Source organism: Felis catus, chromosome B2, assembly GCF_018350175.1.
Source record: "Felis catus isolate Fca126 chromosome B2, F.catus_Fca126_mat1.0, whole genome shotgun sequence".
NCBI classification, from domain to species: domain Eukaryota; kingdom Metazoa; phylum Chordata; class Mammalia; order Carnivora; family Felidae; genus Felis; species Felis catus.
This window is the reverse complement of record NC_058372.1, coordinates 106418855-106439207: the sequence shown is the minus strand read 5'-3', so window position 1 is coordinate 106439207 and position 20353 is coordinate 106418855.

Below are 20353 nucleotides of genomic sequence, written 5' to 3'. Positions count from 1 at the left end.
AAATGTTCTTCATCTTCATATGGGGTGCCCAAACTGCTTCAATGGTACATTTAAGATATGAACCTTCCAGATCTTATGCTAGTGTATTTCAGATCTACCTAGAGAAAAAGCAAATGTGACTTTAAAGATTGGAGGGAGATTGCTCCCAAAAGTTGCTTAGAATTGGCTGCTGCAAGAGTCAATATTTCTTTGAGAACATCAAAAGTCACACTTTAGATCCCAGGAGGGCACCTTACGATTCCAGGATTAATTCATCCCGCATTCTATAGATATATCCATTAGCTCCTGCTCTGTGTCAGGCACTGCTCCCGGCAAAAGAAGGGTGTTGCTCTAACGGAGCTAACATTCTAGTGGGAGGAGACAGGAAAGAAACAAGTAAACAAAAATAAGCTAAATTGTTTTTTTTTTTTTTTTAATTTTTTTTTTCAACGTTTATTTATTTTTGGGACAGAGAGAGACAGAGCATGAACGGGGGAGGGGCAGAGAGAGAGGGAGACACAGAATCGGAAACAGGCTCCAGGCTCTGAGCCATCAGCCCAGAGCCCGACGCGGGGCTCGAACTCACGGACAGCGAGATCGTGACCTGGCTGAAGTCGGACACTTAACCGACTGCGCCACCCAGGCGCCCCTAAATTGGTTTTAGATAGCAAAAATTGTGACCAAAAAAACATAAGGTAGGGTGATGTGGAGAGTGGCTAGAATGGGGGAGGGCACATTTAGTCAGGGGGTGAAGAATGTCTCCATGAGGAGGTGATACTCTGAAGGATCAGGAGCCCATCACGCAAAGGTGGGGGGCAGAACATGGGAGATGGTGAACAGCAGAGTGACTCTAACGCCCCGTGAACAATTGGCCCGTTTGGTCCCAATTTCTACAAATCCTCGCCAACATTTTTGATCTTTTGTTTTGTTTTCTTAGCCATCCTACCAGGTGTGAGGTCAATGTGTGTAAAGTTTCAGTTGCGCAAAGATAAGTTCTAGGGATCTGCTGTCAGTACAGTGCCTGTAGTTGACAACACTGTGTTTTTGCACACTGAAAGTTTTGCTGAGAGTCTGTCTCAAATTAAATGTTCTTACCACACACATACACAAAGGGGGGGACAAGAGGAAACTTTTGCAGGTGGGATATGCTTATTACTTTGTGGTGATGGTTTCATAAGTGTGTGCTTATGTTCAAGTCCCTCCAATTGTATATATTAAATGGGTGCCAATTTTTGTATGTAAGTTCACCTTGGTGAAGTTTGTTTTTTTTTTTTAATTCAGAAAGACAAAAAGAGAGAGAAAGGAAGGGAGAGAGAGAGAAAGAAAGAGGGAGAGAGAGGGAGAGAAAGATAGTGAGGTGGGGGGGGAATGAGAGGGAGAGAGAGAAGGAAGGAGGTAGAGAGAGAAAGGAAAGCAGAGACTTTGACAAAGGACTAATTTGGGTCCAAATTCAGTGTTTGCCATTTATTCCATTGTAGACCAGTTTGGGAAAATAATTTAAATTTCCTCGGTCCCAGTTTACAGATCTACAAAATAAGGATAATTAGTACCTCACATAAGGGTATTGTATGGATTGTGATTAATACTTATTGAATTTTTAGAATTCCATATACTTAATAATTGTTCAAAAGTGATGGTGTTATATATCATCAAAGAGTAATAGTTTTATACTTAAAGGTATAGACATTTGGATGCATAGTTTTTGTATCTTGACTAAGCACATCAAAATTTATAACTGATTCTTGGAGAAGTTCTCGCCTGAATGGTGAGCTTTCTGGAGGCAAGATGCTCCTTGGAGAGCTGAAGTCATTTTTTGGCACATTCCGATCTAAGGAAGAATGTTAGGTCTGCAAGGATGTTGCAAATGAGACCATTGGAGATTCTCTCTGGTCACCATCTATTTACTCTATCATGAAATGACCAGACTTCTTTTGACTTCTTGAAAGAAGCATCTTGAAAACCATTGCCAACCAATATCTATGTAACTACACGTATAACCAGATCTCACATCTTTGGGAAACATCAGCTGGCCTCAGGACATGATATGATACTTCACATTGGGCGTTCAAAGGCTGGGCCAAAATCTCCAGGGATTTCCTGGATAACACTTTTCTAAATTTTTTTGAATCTTTATTTATTTTGAGAGAGAGAGAAAGAGTGAGCAGGGGAGGGGCAGAGAGAGAGGGAGGGGGAGAATCCCCACTAGGCTCTGGGCATCAGTGTGGAGACCGTCACAGGGCTCAAACTCACAAACCATGAGATCACGACCTGAGCCGAAATCAAGAGTTAGACGTTTAGCTGACGGAGCCACCCAGGCTTCCCTGGGCAGCACTTTTCTGATTTCTCTTGGTTGAATGTGTTCCACTTCACGGAAAGACTGTTGTAGGTTTGATCAGGGAGACTGAGCTTTCATCAATGATTTTTCTGTGTGTTAATTAGAGGATAAGGCAAGGAATTTTGAAACCATTGATAGAATAGTTTCTAATTAAGTGGTGCACGATCTTTGTAAGGGAGTAGCCAGAATCCTGTGAAATAGTGCATTTCAGGAAAAGCTGCCGGAAGCTTTCCTGGACATCGTTTCCTTAACCTTCTCAAACTGTCAGTCTCAACAGTTCCCTCCAGGAGCCACACTCAACCTTGTCTCAAATCTCAATCTTTGCAGAGAGCTGGCTTAACACTTTCCCTTCAATATTCTCTTTATGAGTCACTATATTATGTGCACATCCTATGCTAGGAAAAACAGTGTCTAACCAAATATTTCATTTCATTTGCTTAACTAATACTTATTTTTATAAGCGTACTTTTTATAAATCCCTATAGGTACACTTTTTTTCACTTTTATTTGTGCTTAAGACAGAGTCTTATCTCTTTTTCTGTGTGTAATGTTTGGGATAAGGAAGAAAAACTGGCACAGTTTCATTACTATTGGTGATGTAGTTATTATTCACTAAAGGCAAAGTGGAATGTAATTTATGAATCAAACCATAACTGACTTTGTGGTCTCAGACATCTGTAATTGTTCCAATGACTAATTTTTCTTCTCCAGCAACTTAGAGCAGGTTCAATGAATGCTAGAGAGGTTTACTAGCTGCTGAATATAAATGTGAGACTGCGGAGTTTAGTATCAGTGTAAAAATGAGTGACTGTATCATACTCCTTGTCTAGACAGAGCAAGGCTTCTGAGAGCAATCTCCTTTTCCTCACATTTCTTTGAGAGATCTGAAAGTAGATCTTCAGGATACAATGTCACATGAGAGGGCTGAGGCTGTGGTTCCCCTGGAAAGGAAATGGAAAAATACTTGCCTCTGAGACTTGAACACATCCATCCCTTCCTTCCTTCCTTCCTCCCTTCCTTCCCTCCTTCCTTCCTTCCTCCCTTCCTTCTTCCCCTTCCTTCCTTCCTTCCTCCCTCCCTCCCTCCCTTCACCCCTTCCTTCCTTCCTCCCTCCCTTCTTCCCCTTCCTTCCTTCCTTGCTTCCTTCCTCCTTCCCTCCCTTCTTCCCTTTCTTCCTTTCTTCCCTTCTTCCCTTCCTTCCTTCCTTCCTTCCTCCCTCCTTTCTTCTTCCCCTTCCTTCCTTCCTTGCTTCCTTCCTCCTTCCCTCCCTTCTTCCCTTTCTTCCCTTCTTCCCTTCCTTCCTTCCTTCCTTCCTTCCTTCCTTCCCTCCTTCTTTTCCATCTCTGCCTCTCTCTTTTCTAGATCCTAATCAAAATAACTTTGGGAAAAAAGCACCCAACAAATAGTAAGAGTGCAGTGAATAGCTTTTGAGCGATTATAGAGTGAAAGTATGTTCTTAGGCAAATGGAGACCTGGTCAGGAATGACACGCTGGATTCAACTTGAATGCCAACTTCTTTTGGTTGATACAGTTCTGTGTTAAAAAGGTTTTAACATTGTGTCCAGACTTAGTAAGAGGACCTAAACCAATCCCCTTTCTCTTTTTTTTAAGTTTCTTTATTTTTGAGAGAGAGAGAGAGAGAGAGAGAGAGAGAGAAACAGAGCATGAACAGGGGAGGGGCAGAGAGAGAGGGAGACACAGAACCTGAAGCAGGCTCCAGGCTCTGAGCTGTCAGCACAGAGCCTGACTCTGTGCTTAAACTCACCAACCGCAAGATCTTGACCTGAGCCTAAGTCGGAGGCTTAACCGACTGAGCCACCCAGGTGCCCCCCATCCCCATTTTCTGCGAAGGTAAGAAGGAAGTTATGCCAAGGGAGGAGGATGCCATTGTGGAAGGAAGACCCTACACTGCTCTGGGAATTGCAATGAGGTGTAGTGGTTACTGCTGTGACAGCTGGAGCCAGATGCCAGGGCTCACTTCCTGAGTAGATAGATCATTTCCTAGTTGTGACTTGGAACAAGTCAAGTTTTCTGTAATTCAGATGGTTAGCCTGTCTAGAGGTCTGTCACCATTTTTTTGATCTTTGCAAAGAAATCGCTTTTGGTTTCATTGATTTTCTCACTTGCTTTCCTCTTTGTAATTTCATTGATTTCTGCTCTAATTTTTATTATTTTTCTTCTCTGCTTGCTTTAGGTTATTTTTGCTCTTTCTTCTCTAGTTTCCTAAGGTGGGAGCTTAGATTATTGGTTCAAGATCTTTCTTCTAATATATGCATCCAATACTATAAATTTTCCTGTTTTTACTACATCCCACTAACTGATAAGTTGGATTTTTTAGTTAAAAATGTGGTTTTTTTTTTCATTTTGAGAGTTCTTTGACCTGTTTGTTATTTAGAGTTCTATTGTTTAACATCCAAATACTTAGGAGTTTTCCTGATATCTTTCTGTTTTGATTTCTAGTTTACTTCCATTGTGGACTGAGAGCATACTTTATATGATTTCTATACTTTTAAATTTGTTAAGTATGTTGTGTGGTCCTGAGTGTGATCTATCTTGGTGAATGTTCCATGTGAGCTTGAGAAGAGTGTGTTAGCTGCTTTGGGTGGATGAAGTAGTCTATAAAAGTCATTTAGATCCAACTAATTGATGGTGTGGTTCGGTCCAACCGTATCTTTACTGATTTTCTGACTGTTGGACCGCAATTATCGATAGAGGGCTGTTGAAGTCTCTGACTATAATAGTGGATTCTTTTATTCTCGTTGTAGTTCTGTCTCTTTTATTTTGACTCTCTGTTGTTAGGCACATTCACAGTAAGGATTGTTATGTTTTGAGAATTGGCCCCTTTGTCATTATATAATGCTTCTCTCTATCCCTCCTAATTTTTCTGGCTCTGAAATGTGCTTTGTCTGAAATTAATATAGCTACTTTCTTTTGATTAGTGTTAGCATGGCATATCTTTCTCCATCCCTTAACTTTTAATCTCTCTGTGTTTTCATATGTAAAGTGGACTTCTTTCAGCATGGGAGCCTGCTTCCGACCCTCTGTCTCCCTCTGTCTCTGCCCCTGCTTGTTCTGTCTCTCTCACTCTCTCTCAAAAACAAATAAGCATTAAAAAAAAAAAAATGTGGTGGGGTGCCCGAGTGGCCTAGTTGGCTGAGCGTCCAACTTCAGCTCAGGTCATGATCTCACAGTTCGTGAGTTTGAGCCTCTGTGCTGGCAGCTCAGAGCCGGGAGCCTGCTTGGGATTCTGTCTCTCCCCTCTCTCTCTGCTCCTCCCCCACTCACAGTCTGCCCCTCTCTGTCACAAAAATAAATAAACACTAAAAAAAAAGATTTGGGACATGTGGGTGGCTCAGTCAGTTAAGCATCAGACTTCAGATTTCTGGTTTCTGCTCAGGTCAGGATCTCACAGTCGGGTGAGTTGGATCCCTGCATCAGTCTCCACGCTAATAGTGCAAAACCTGCCTGGGGTTCTCTCTCTGCACCGCCTGCCCACCCCCCCCCCCCCGCCCCCGCCCCATGCACTCTATCTCTCTCTAAATGAATAAAATCTAAAAAAAACAAGAGTAAAAAAAAGATTTTATTTTACCTTCATTTATTCCTTTTCTAATGCTCCTTTTTTTATGTAGATCTGAGTTCTGACCTATATCATTCTCATTCCTCTGAAGAATTTTTACTTTTTTTACATTTCATACAAGGCAGGTCTACTGGCAACAAATTCCCTCAATTTTTGTTTGTCTGAGGCAATCTTTATTTCTTCATTTTTTTTTAATGTTTATTTCTTTTTGAGAGAGAGAGAGAGAGAGAGAGAGAGGCAGAGCATTAGCAGGGGAGGGGCAGAGAGAGAAGGAGACACAGAATCCGAAGCAGGCTCCAGGCTTTGAGCTGTTAGCACAGAGCCCAACGCGGGGCTTGAACCCACAAACCGCGAGATCATGACCTGAGCCAAAGTCGGACGCTTAACCGACTGAGCCGCCCAGGTGCCCCTATTTCTTCTTTAAGCATTTTTAATATTCACTCCACATTCTTCTTGCTGCTTGGTTTCTCAAGATAAGTATGATACATCTCTTACTCTTATTCCTCTGTAAGTAAGGTGTTTTTGTTCTCTGGCTTGTTCCAAAATTTTCTTTCTGTGTTGGATTTTTTGCAGTTTTAATTTTATTTTAATGATATTCCTAGGTGAGGTGTTGGGTTTTTTTTTTTGTTTTGTTTTGTTTTTGTTTTGTTTCTTTTAATTCTCTTGCTTGATGTTCTCTGAGCTACCTGGATCTATGTTTTGGTGTCAGTCACTAATCTTGGAAAACTCCTAGCCATTATTAATTTAAATAAATCTTCTCTTCTTTTTTCTCTTTCTTCTTCTGGTATTCCCATTACATGCACGTTATACATCTGTAATCATCCCATGACTCTTGAATATTTTGATCCCTTTTTTCCCCCATTTTTCTTCTTTTTTTTATCTTTGTTTTTCAATCTGGGAAATTTCTATGGACATATCTTCAAGCTCACTGATTCATTTCTTTGTTATATGTACTCTACCGATAAGCCTGATGAAAGCATTTTTCATTTCTGTTACATTGGGTTTATTTTCTATTTTGTTTTATTGTGCAAAAAATATACATAACATGAAATTTACCATTTTAACCATTTTTAAGTGGGCACTTCAGTGACATAAGTATTTCACAAGGTTGTGTAATCATCACCACTATCAATTTCCAGAAATTGTTCATCATCCCAACAGAAACTCTGTAACCATTAAATAATAATTTTATTCTCCTTTCCTCTCAACCCCTAGTAGTCTCTATTCCACTTTCTGTCTGTTTGAATCTGAGTTCTAGGTATCTGATATAGTGGAATCATACAATTTTTGTTCTTTTGTGTTCAGAGAGAAAATCCCAGTAACTTTGGATTCTATCCTGGATACTGTGAATGCTATGTTGCTGAGACTCTGGATTCTGTTATAGTCCTCTAAAGGATGCTGACAATTTTGTTCTAGCTGCTAATTTAGCTGATTGGACTTAAACTTCAAACTCAGCCTCTTGGAAGCCACTCCAGTCTTCATTCAGTCCTTTTATCCTTGGCTGGTTTGATTGCAGACCACCCTACCCATGCATCATGGTTCGGGGCTTAGCCAGAGACGTGGACAAAAGTTGGTACATAGAACATGTGGCTCTTTCCTTCTGGGTCTCTACTTTCTGTCATTCTATCCTCTCACATTGTAGTGGCTGTAGTTGCCATGAACTCTGTCCTCTATGACTGCTGGATTTTGGGGGGGGGGGCAGTTTTAGCTGTCCTGCATAGTGCTAACTTCAGTGTGACTGATCTGAGGCTAAATGCCATAAAATGGAAAAGTAACCCTTAAGTAAATGTCAACTCTCCTCCAGAATCTATCTGCTTTTGTTATTTTCTAGAATCTTCAAGTAGTTATTTGTTCTATTTTGTCCAGGGGTATAGTTATATGAGGGAGGGTCAGTCGGATAAGAGCTTACTTAGTGATTCCCTCATTACTTTGAATAGAGACATAATAAGAAATAGTATCTGAATTACTCCTTGGTTTACCAAATCTCCTTGAAGATGATAATCAACCACAGTGCTCATTGTATATGCAGATTACCATCCTCCCTGCATAGACATTTTGATTCAGCAGGTCTGAATTGGGAACTAGTAATCTGTTCTTAGTTCCTTAGAGGCTCCAGGTGATTCTAATCTTCAGGAAACTTTAGGCAAACACTCCATTAGGCTCTTGCTATCTCAACCTTCTCCCAAGGCATAATGAATCTTAATCCACATTTTTACAAGACTCCTGGTGATTCATATCAACACTGAAGTTTGAGAAGCACTGGTTTAAGGTATTGTGATATTTTAATATAGAATATGAAATGGGTTTCCTTTCTATTATGCATTCAGTCATCAAATACTTTTAGTGATGAATAAAATTGACATCGATCCCGCCTTTATAGCCAAAAGCCAATAAATAAACAAGTGCATTTCACTATTATAGCTGCAAAATGCTATAAAGGAAACAGACATGGTGATGAGATCTAGGCCAGTGGTTCACAATCTTTCATACAAATTAGAATCACCTCAAAGTCTTTTAAAACATCTCAAATGCCAAGGCTACACTCCCAGGCAAATTAAATCAGAATCTTTGGGATGGGGCCCAGGAATCAATAGTTTAAAATGACCGCAACGTACACATAAGGTTGGGAACTGATTATTCAGCTAATTGAAGATAGCTTAGAGGTCAAGAAAGGTCTCATTTAGTCTGAGACCTGAAGGATTAATAAGTATCCCAAAACTCCAGAGAATGACATTCCTGGGGGATGGGATCAGCATACACATCAATACTGAGGAAGGAATAATGTTGATGTATTTGGAGAACCAAAAGAGGCTAGTGTGGATCTAGTGTAATGAATAAGAATGAGAAAGATATAAGGCTGAGCGAGAGCCAGGCTGTAGGTCTGCCTCCATGCGATTCCATGGGTGTTTGGTACATTTGGGACTATCAGTTTTACGTATGTTAAAAATTGTCACAAAGCGTTTTAGGAATCTTAAATTAATATCAATAGTTGCAATGTGTTGACTTTCATCTAAGGTTCCTCTACCTGGCCAAGGGAGACATTGTCTAAGCTGTGGTTTCTATATTTAGCTAGTTTCTTCTCCTATACTCTGTTTTTACTTAGTTAGAAAATCCTGACTTGTCACTGGGAGTGGCAGCAAGGGTCTGAATGGTTCAGATAGATGCTTTGGGATATTCTGATGGAACAGGGATAGAGAAATTATAGGATAATTGCCCAGCAAAGATTACTTTTGAAGTTTCGTTAGACTCTACGTCAACAAGCCTTATCTGGGTTGTTTGATGTCCACACCCTATGCTGGTCTGGCAACTAGGCTTTCTCTCTTGTTGCAGATAACTCCCAGTGGTTAATAAGCAATTAATCAAAGTTCAGATTTTGCTACATCTATTGTTCAAATCTACACAAATATATAACGGGCTGAAACTTTCACAATTTTTACTCTGTGAACTGCCTGCTATGCCTGCAGAGACACAGAATGTGGAATATTAAGAGACAGTGCCCCTCAGCACTACAGAGAATCACCGGACATCTGGGCCTTCAGCAGTCATTCACTTCCCTTTCCAACACCTCCTACATTAGATAGTCCGTGAATTCCACAGGACGTCTCACTTCTGTTCCTGCAACTGACCTTTGTGGCTGCTTCACATTATTCCACATTTTTCTTCTCTCATGCTGTAGTCTACCTTATTATTGTTGGATCTATCTTTTTTTACAAAATTATTTCCTGAGTAAATAGTATTAGTATTAAAACCATTTGGTCAGACAGCATGGATCTTAGTTCAAGATTCAAATCAAATTGCTGAATTTCTTTTGGTGAAGTTTTTGCAAATTTTCACACGCATCAGAGGTGTATGAGGCTCTATGTCATTCATTTGCAAATCGCTTGCCAAGTTAACAGAAGAAAGTGGCATTCATTTTGTTTTATTAATTTTTAATTCCTATGTTTTAGTAAGGTTATTCTTTTTTCATATACTTTTTGTACACCTATACTTTTTTATTATCCTTTGCCAATTTTTTTCTGTGGTATCTTTTATAAAAACTATTTTCTGCTGAAAATATCAAGGAAATGACACATGAGTAATGAATATTTTCTTTTTTTGCTATTATGTTTAACATTTTTGTGGCATTTTCAGCATATTAAATTTACAACAATTTTATATAGTAAACTGTGTTACTCTTTCCCTTTATGGTTATTTTATTTTTGTTTAATTAAAAAGGAAATATTCAGCTTTTCCCCCTAATTTTTTATATTTTATATTTATCTTTTAATTTTGTAACATAAGGAATCGATTTGTCTTATAGTGAAATGTTTTATACTTGTCTCCATATAGGACCTGTACATACATGTAAAGTACATCTCTAGTAATTTATGTATAGTTATTATGAATGGTGTCTTTTTTCTGTGTGTGTGTGTGTGTGTGTGTGTGTGTGTGTATTTATTTAATTATTTAAATATTTAATTTTTACTGTTATAAAGAAAGGGAAGTTTTTTTTTAATTTAGCTGTTTTACTGAACTCTTTAATTCAAATAGTTTTTTATAGACCTCAGATATAATAAGTAGCTACTTGTAATTTACAAACAATTATGATGTCATATCCTTATATCTAATAATTGTATCTCCCAGTGTGGAGCCCAATGTGGAGCTGGAACTCATGACCCTGAGTTCAAGACCTGAGCTGAGACCAAGAGTCAGAGGCTTAACCGACTGAGCCACCCAAGTGCCCCTCACTGTCATTTAAAATGTTGGCTGTTTATATCTTTTTATGTTGTTAAGATATTTTTATTGCTACTCATTAGGAGTTGTTTATTTATTTATTTATTTATTTGTCAGTAATGAGTGTTGGTGTCTTTCTACAGACTTAATTATAATGCTTACGATAGGGGCACCTGGGTGGCTCAGTCGGTTGAGTGTCCAACTTCAGCTCAGGTCATGATCTCATGGTCCATGAGTTCAAGCCCCACGTCCAGGTCTGTGTTGACAGCTCAGAGCCTGGAACCTGCTTCAAATTCTGTGTCTCCCTCTCTCTCTGCTCCTTCCCTGCTCATGTTCCGTCTCTCTTTCAAAAATAAATAAACATTAAAAAAAGAAAGAAAAAAAAAGATTGCTTAAGATAAATTAATCAAACCAATTCTGCTTTACCTTATTTCACTTGTTGAAGTGATGAATTGATACATTTCTTAAACACTTATCTTCCCCCAGGTAAATACTACTTGATTTTAGGCTATATTTTTTAATATATATTTGAATTTGTTTTCCTGGTAGTTTATTAAAGATATTCCTACACCTAGTTAAAAAATGTGAAGGATCACACCCTACAAAGAAAATTAGATCAATCCCAGGTTTTAGAATTCAGGATATGCTAATTATGTACTACATGCTGGGTACGTTTTCATTGTTTTGTTTGCCTTATATCAGATATGGTGTAGGAATGAGTGAGTCTGTGAAAATTTGGAAGAAATTGTCTGTAAAATAACCATAGCATGGAGCTTTTGAGGTGTTATTCCTTGATTGCCTTTTCTCTCTTTCTTTGTCATTGACCAGTTCAAGTTTCCTATCTCCTGATTCACTATTGGTGGCTTACATATTCCATGAAATACTCACTTCATCAAGATATTAAAATGCGTAGCATTAGATTGTGCATGGTGTGCCCTTATAATTACAAATTGTCCACACTGATTGTTTTACAGTCATTATCCTTTTTTTTTATGTTTATTTATTTGAGAGAGAGAGGAGAGAGAGAGAGAGAGAGAGAGAGAGAGAGAGAGAGCTGCACCTGTGCAAGGGAGGGGCAGAGAGAGAAAGAAGAGAGAGAGAACCCCAAGCAGGCTCCATACTGTTAGTGTGGATTCCGACATGGGGCTAGAATTCACAAACTGTGAGATCATGACCTGAGCCAAAATCATGAGTTAGTCACTTAATCCACTGAGCCACTCAGGCACCCCAATAATCATTATCCTTTTTAGTTTCATTTGGGTGCATTCTCTTTTGTAAGCAAAAGGAAAAGGATTTATTATATATTTCTCTATCTTGTTCTTAATTCAAGTCATATTTATTTGTCAACTATGTTATTTCTGATTTCAATTTTTATCACTATCTGCAATTATCTTTATCTTTTTGTCCCAGCAAAGTTAATCACTGCCTTCTCCTGCTCTCTCCTCATTATTCTTCATTTCAGCAATTTTCCAGGATATTGTGGCTTGTGATTTTTTTTCTTAGAATATTTTTTCTAGTTAAAAGGATCCTCTAAGTATTTGCATTGAGATCACTTTAAATATGTAGATACCAAGAGCATGGCATGATTTTCACTTGTCCAAGTTTTCCTTTGTGTTCCTCGGGAATGTTTTTAAATTACCTTCTTAAAGATATTATACATAACCTCTTTACTCCTTTTTATCTTTTTTTAAATTCCCATTATCATGTTTATTACTATTGTAAATGAAGGCTTTTTCACCCCATGATATCTCCTACTCAGTTCTCTTGTGTTAAAACCACTGATTTATTAGTCTTATCTATTAGTCTCTTAGTGAGTTTCCTTTTTTTTTTTTATTTTATTTATTTATTTATTTATTTTTTTCAACTTTTATTTATTTTTGGGACAGAGAGAGACAGAGCATGAACGGGGGAGGGGCAGAGAGAGAGGGAGACACAGAATGGGAAACAGGCTCCAGGCTCTGAGCCATCAGCCCAGAGCCCGACGCGGGGCTCGAACTCCCAGACCGCGAGATCGTGACCTGGCTGAAGTCGGACGCTTAACCGACTGCGCCACCCAGGCGCCCCGTGAGTTTCCTTTTTATTTGCAAGTTGATACTTCTTTTAGGTTTTTTGGAGATATACTCACATCATCAGCCAATGTTGATTCTTTCCAACTTTTTTATAACTATCCTTGATCTGCCCATCCATCTATCCATTTCTCCATCTACTTATCTACCATCTATATTTTTACCTAATTCCAGTATATCTCAACCTCCAGAACAATGTTAAATAACAGTGGTGATGTAGAGGTAACTTTCTCATCATTCCTGATGGTAATGGGAATGCTTCTAGTTTTTTCCCATTTAGCCTAATGATAGCTTGTGGATTGCGGTAGCCATATTTTAATTCGTGGGCATTTTAATGGGGTGCTGGGGGGTGATTCAGTTATATTTCATTCAGTGTCAGTTTAATCCAGGCACCTGACAGACTTAAATGCATACAAGGGCTCTTCCCTTGATTTATAGACTGCCTTCGTTTCTGAGTACGATTTTAAAAAACATTCTTTTCAGGGGGAAGCAAAGGACATACAAGCAAAGTAGATATTCATAAAATGCAAAATGTAAACTACTAGGCATAGGAAGAAGCTTTTTGTTTTATCTGTTATAAAGAAGGTCTCTTGGGATGTAGCCAGGTGAAGTTACTCAGGCTGATGGATAAGAAGTTAAATTACTGTTTTCATGTTTACGCTGCTTAATTAATAGCACTATCCAAAGCACATCAATTCTGGTGATCTGACCCATTTTGAGCAGACTATTAGAAAAATGATTGTTAACGACATATGCATTTATTTTAACTTGGAGTTCATGCTGTAGTCTTAAATCAATTCACAACTGGCAGCTACCTTGCTGTCTTTATCCTTGTGAATTCTGATCTTGCTATGGACTAAATGTTTTCCAAGACAGTCGAAGCAGAGGACATATTTTACAGTGTTGTGGAGACACATGTCATATTCTAGCTGGCCACTGCTTGGGAGCAGTCATTTCACATCTGAGAACATTCCCACTTGAGTACTGCCTCCGTAATGTGAGAATCCGGATCCTGTTTTCCTCAGTCTTTCTTGAACTAGGATGGCAGGCTGTGACCCAGCCTCTGCCAATGAACTCATTCACACGAGCCTTCCGTGTAAAGCAGCTAAGGTGTGGAATTGCCTCCCGTCAAGAAAGAGGCAGCAGCTTTTAGAGGCATCAGTGGCAGCGGCCCTACCAGTGGGGCTCTGCACCCAGGACTGTGACCACAATCAGTCTGCAGCTCCCATTCTCTCATCTCTCTAGGAATTCTGGAACATTACCTAATATCCTCTAAGACACTGTGTTTCTGCTCAAGCTCATTATGGTGGACTTTACAACCAAGAACCCTATTCAGCAGCTGGACCAGAAGGAGAAAGATCACTGAGATCACAGTCCATCAAAAGCATAGTGGGAAGCTGAATTTTAAGCACTGAATAGTTTTGCCTGTCAGGTAGAAACTCTAGGAGCATGCCTGTCTGTGTAATTCCTGAATAAGTAAAAAGAAACCTCAGTTGACTAGCTCTACCTTTGTTGGAACATCGTGTGTGATGTATATGATGTTTAGCTGATTTGTTTATGGTCATTAAATCTGCCCTTTTTTTGGGCACCTAGGCGACACAGCTTACAACTTAGAGCAGACTGTAGATTCCTAATGAGCTTTTAAATCTGGGCCAGGATAAATTTTATAAATGCAGATAAACAAAGCTCATTTATTTAGAATTTGCTAAGTAAATACGCCTGCCTGCGTGTTCCTGAAGTTTTGCATCCTGAATATGCCTTTTATGCTTCTTCATTTTGCATGTGGCTGGGGAGAAGCATGTGACTATATTTATGATACAGCATACAGTTTCCAAAATATAACGCTCTTAGCATCTCCCTGAGGTTAGAACCCTTCCTTTATCTCCTCACTTTAAATAGGTCACACCAGTGATTTTCCAATTTATTTAGTGAGGTTTTGATATGAAAGTAGAGAGTAGACCAACTAGGATTAGAATTCCCAAAGGCTGCCTACCTGTTGGAAGATAAAAATCTTCTTTGGTAGAATTTGTTACATAAAATGCTATCCGTAAAATGGTACATCTAACTATACCAAATTGCTTCCAACTTCAACGAGAGTAGCCTGTGTATCAGTTTGGGCGGGGGGGGGGGGGGCATGTAGGGAAAAGGGACCAGACCTTTTCTCAGTAAGAAAGTATTAGCTCCATTTTGAGTAAAGAGTAGTTCCATTGAAGCTTAGTAAGGTGGGGTAATATTGCCAAGCTGAAAGGTTAGCCAGTGGCAGAAGCAGGTCTCAAACCCAGGTCTACCTGCCTGCAGTGCCCACACTCTTTTCTGGGGCCACCTTCTACCTCCCACCCCCTTCTAGCCCCCATCCCCAGGTTTCTGCTGCTGGGGCTTGCCATGCTGGTTCTGGGAAGGGCCATGCTGGCCTGGATATGGGCACTGCCTTCCCACGGCTACTGGTGGCTCATTTAAACCCACGGCATGCCAGCTGGGAGCAGGTTCAGCCCTCTGTCCTGCTAAATACAAATTTGGCTCGTACATCTTTAGGGATTTCTCTGAATTTCAAGGAAACACATTTCTGTGGATAGAGGTATCCCCAGAATAAGCTTCTTAGAGACATACATCCTCTGGGTTTTGAATAACCAGAAATGACAAGTTAAATTCTCTAATTCAATTTCTTCCTCAAATTTCTACTACAGGCTACCTCCTCCTAATTTTCTGAGCATTAGGAAAATGAAAAAGTGGTGGTTCAACCATCATAGAAAGTGAGCTCTTAACACAGCAAACCTTTTTTTCCCCTCCTTTTTGGTTAAATGAATTATTTCCCCCTTCTTTCCAGTTTTTAATTGTAATTTCTAATTGTAAGCAGGCAGAGATGCTGTAAAATTTTGACAAGAAACAGCACAGTTTCAAATGCATTGGACTCTGAGGTCCTGAGGACTCCAAATTAAATAGACTATCTTTTAAATTACTTAGTCAAATCACAAATCACTTAATCAAATCGCAGCCTAACAAAAAGTGGTTAGTAATGAGAACTGGGACTGTGTATCTGGGTGAATCAAGGCTATTATGTCTTTTTTTCCCCAGAACTAAGCATTGCCAGACTTTTGAGTTAGTGGCTGAGCTATGCAACTATTTCTTCCATTTTCACCCTGCAGCAGATTTCAGGAGAGGCAGCCACCCTCTCTGAGGTCAGACAGAAGCCCTCTGTCACCCTGACTAAAGGATATTACCAAATCTTCCTTTATGTCTTTACAGCCTTGGACAGAGACCATTTCTGCTCACTTTTCAATCTAACTTTGCCCTTTGATGTCTGCGCTTTGCTATTTACCTTCTGCCTCCCTGGATAACCTGAGCCTCTCACCTCAGAGGTTCTATTTAGCAACCCCTGGATGCAAACAGTCCCAGCCCCTGTAAATTCTGCCTTCATGTGTGTGTAATCCCCTCTTCTCCTCCATCACTGCCTTCGTTCAGGCCTTTGTCATTTCTTACCTGGATGTCATAGAGCCCTCAAAATGCTCCTCCCCTTCCTCCTCTCTCTTTAACCCCTGCTCCTCACTGCTGCTGGGGTGTTCCTTCATGCCAGACCTCTGATGAAATGCCTTTAAAGGCTGTTTATAACTTTAAGGATAAAATGCAAATTCCTTAACACGCCCCCCACCCAAGAAAAAGATCTTGCCCTGGCTCCTGCGTTCTCATGGGGGGCACCAGCCCTTGCACTTTGCTCACTCTTACCAGCCCCCCAGCCATGTCAGCGTGTTCCCTCTTGTTTCCATCACCTCCCCTCTCCCTGCCACCTGCCCAACACACCCTTGGCTTGGCGGCCGCTCAGCTCAGCATCAGCTGCTCCGGAGGCCGTCGGGAGCCACATCCTTCTGCCCACCGAGCCCCTCCTCCGCGTCCCAGTCTGCCGTGACGCCACCCCTCCCTTTCGTATGACACACTTATCTCCACCCTCCTGGACCTTGAAGACCTAGGGGCCAGTGTCCTTCTCACCCTTGAACTCCAGAGGAAGCACAAGGCCTGGCATGTAGTCGGTGCTGAATATATGTGTGAAGGCACGCTGACCGCAGGATGCTCAAAAGACTCCTTGCATTTGGGACTCTGCTCCCCTGCTCCTCAGCCTACAGATCCCCAGCACGGGCAGAGTTAGCCACTCCCATGGTCTCACTTACCAATGTGAAGAGAGGACTTAAAACTCCTCTCATGGGTCTTTCCCTTTCCTCTTGCTTTTCGTCCCAGGTGACACTGTCGTTCAGACATTTCTAGCCTGTTGTCTATTTCAGGGATTTTATCATATCTTATGTTTGTATCTCCAGCGCCTAGCACAGGACTGGCTCATAGAAAATACTCAATCAGAGGTAAAGTACATTTTCATATCCCAGATGAAGAGACTAAGGTCCAGAGAGGCTACTCACTTACCCCCAGGGATAGCAGCAGCTGGTGGTGTGAACCCATCTATTCTGACCTCGGTCCTCTGCTCTGTCCCCTAGAGCACCCTGCACTGTTGGGTGTGTGATACATTTCATAATAGCAACATTCATCTCTGAGAGAAGATCTGGGAATTTTTCATGGTGGACACGAGCTGGATTTGTACGAAGATCAGCCTCTTTGTCCTCCTTCCTTTCGGTTCATTCTCCTGAAATTCCATCCTTGCAAACACTTTCCCAGAAAGCAAGCATGGATATTTTAGGTGCCCTCGCCTTATTGTTACGCTAGTTTGTAAAGTCTCTATCACTTCTAACTCAGCTTGGAGGGTGACTGTGTTAGTTGGGAGAGGCCAACGTACTATGAAAACAGGCCCCACAAGTAATGGGTCAAACATAATAGAATTTCTTTTCACTCATGTGAGGTCGATGATAGATGTTCCAGATCAATGGGGAGGTAGTAAGATGACTTCTCCTTGTAGCTACTTAGGCTGACATTTGGCTCTGCCAGCTTTAAAACACAGCTTCGAAGCTGGCCATGTTTATGATACCTCTTTATCTAAAAAGCTGGAGGGAGAAAAAATACACAAAGGAGATGTGCAAGAGGCTTTATGGTCTAGGCCAGGAAGTAAGGTGACCAACTTGACCTGATTTTCCCTGAACTATACTGGTTTTAAAACAGAAAGGCCCATATCTATAAAAACCCTCCTTTCCTAAGCAAACTAGGGCAGCTGGTCACCCTCCACGGAAGTGGCACATCTAACTTCTACTGACATTCCAATGTCATCAGATGGTCATAACAGACTGACTGCAGGGATGCTGGAAACACAGTCCACCCATGTGCCCAGAAAGCAGGCTCACGGGTAGCTTTCTGCATTGACATTTAGTGAATGTTTCTTGTAAACACTGAACCCAAGGGGCCTAAGAATTAGTTTATGAAAGGAAATAGACACCAGGGGAGTGGGAACAGGACCCAAAATCTAGAGCAGGAAGTGAAACGTGAATAAAGCCTTTGTTGATATTTACTAACCACTTGAGGAGCAACCCATGCATTTCCTACCACAGCCTTATCCAGGGTTTTAGAGCGGGGATGTGCGTAACTCAAAAGAAATACACTCATCTTTCACAATCTCTCCTCTTTTCACCACTTGTAGGTTATTGAGAATTCATTTGTGGTGGCAAAATAGAACAACCTCCACCGGACTACATCTGCATACAGCTTTCAGGAACACGCTCACTACATCCATTCTTGGAGACCCTTCTCGCGGGCAGGATCTGACTCATCGTATATTTAAATCCACCCCTTAGGAACCATAGCGTCATTTGCCATAAGCTTTCTATATCCTAGAAATCATGCTAAATGCTTTTACTTACATTATCTTATTTTATCATCATAGCAACACTAAGGGACTTTAATTTTCCCTCTATTACAGATGAGGAACCTGAAGCTGATAGAGGTTAATTGACTGCTACGTCACTATTTAGCTCTATGTTGTAGAATTAGGATTTAAGCCCAGTTTGATCTCCCTCCAATGCCTGATTGCATATACTGCACTAGAGACTTCTAAGAAAGGATTCTATTATTAATTTTGGGATAAGCTAAAATCTGCCCCCAAGAAGACAATCTTTCTCTAGGGTGGGATGAAAGGATTGATTAGAAATGCATACTCCAATAATATGCGAGTTATAGAAGTCCCGTGTTACAATATATTGTCCTATTTCTAGGAATGCACTCATATTATCAAAATGTGCATGTTTAGGTGTGTGTGTGGGGGGGGGGGGGCTGTCGAGGCCAGAATCAATCATTAAGGATTTATCGAGCCCTCATGCATATATTTAGATATATAGGCACTGAGGTGTGATGTCCTGATCCCCACTTTCTAGAACTCAGGTATTCATTTCCTCAGCTTCTGGGAGTGTTGCTCCTGACAGCTCTTTACTGAGTTCCTCTCTTGGACTTTCCTCAGCTAACAAGAGATTCCTTGTCCAAGGTCTTTGCCCCCTTCCTGAGGATACCCCATGCCCAATATGACTACTTGATGCAAGAGTACACATGCCCTGTCTCCTTGCCTAATTTAAGACAATTCTCTGATGGTTAATTTTGTGTCAGCCTGATTGGGCCAAGGGAAGCCCAGGTCGCTGGTTAAACATTATTTTTGGGTATGCCTGTGGGTGTTTCTGGAAGAGATTAGCATTTGAACTGGGGGACCAAGTAAAGCAGGTGGCCCTCCCAATGTGGGAGGGCATCATCCAGTCTGTTGAGGGCCTGAATAGAACAAAAGGGCAGAGAAAGGCTGAATCTGCCCTCTGCCTGCTGCTTGAGCAGAGACATCAGTCTTCTCCTGCCCTTGGTGTTAGTTTTCAGGCCTTCAGATCCGCACGTTGGCTCTCTGGTTCTCAGGCCTTCACACTCTACCATGTGCTTTCCTGGGTCTCCAGCTTGGAGGCAGTAGAGTGTGGAACCTCCCAGCTTCATAATTACATGAGTCAATACTTTACCTATGTAATATCCTGTTGGTTCTGCTTCTCTAAAAAACCCTAATATACCTTGCAAGCTCCAGACTTCTGTGTAGGATTGGTTGAAGCCCTGTTGCACTGCAGATCAATTTCTCCCTCTGACCAGTTACACTTCCTTCATGCCTCTATAGGGGATGCCTCTTAGCGAAATCTGCCCAAATAAACTTTTCTATGCACCAAGCTCCATCTCAGAGTTATCTTCCTGAGAAACCCATGCGCAGCCTTCATAGTCTTCATCATCTTTATGATAAAGACTAGCACCCAGAACCTTTCACACACCATCCGCCATGCGCCCCCCCCCATGCAAAAGTATTCCTTACAGAAGCATAGATTATTCACAAAGGCACTGTTTGCTGCACCTCGCTTTGCTGCTCCATCTGTAGTGGGACCGTGGAGACAGGAAAATCTGGGGTCTGGTGTGTGCCTCTCTGAGAGTGTGTGTGTGAATCTGCATAACAGTGTTCATTTTGAATTTTCTCTTTTTGAAATATTAGTTCTATCTCTTCCCTCCTGCCTCCTTTAACATTTATTATTATGAAGTGAGTATAAACAGAGACATAGAGTCAGGGACAGAGTGGAAATAGGCCAGCAAATACATGGTTAGGTAGGAGGAGGGCTGTACTCGAGCAGAGAAAGCCTCCTATAGATTGCATCTTCTGAATGGTTCCTGGTCTCACGCACCTCCCTCCTTCCATGTCATCTTCTCTTGCCTGTCCATCAGCCTTACCCATATTACTACAGGAGATCTCGGCTT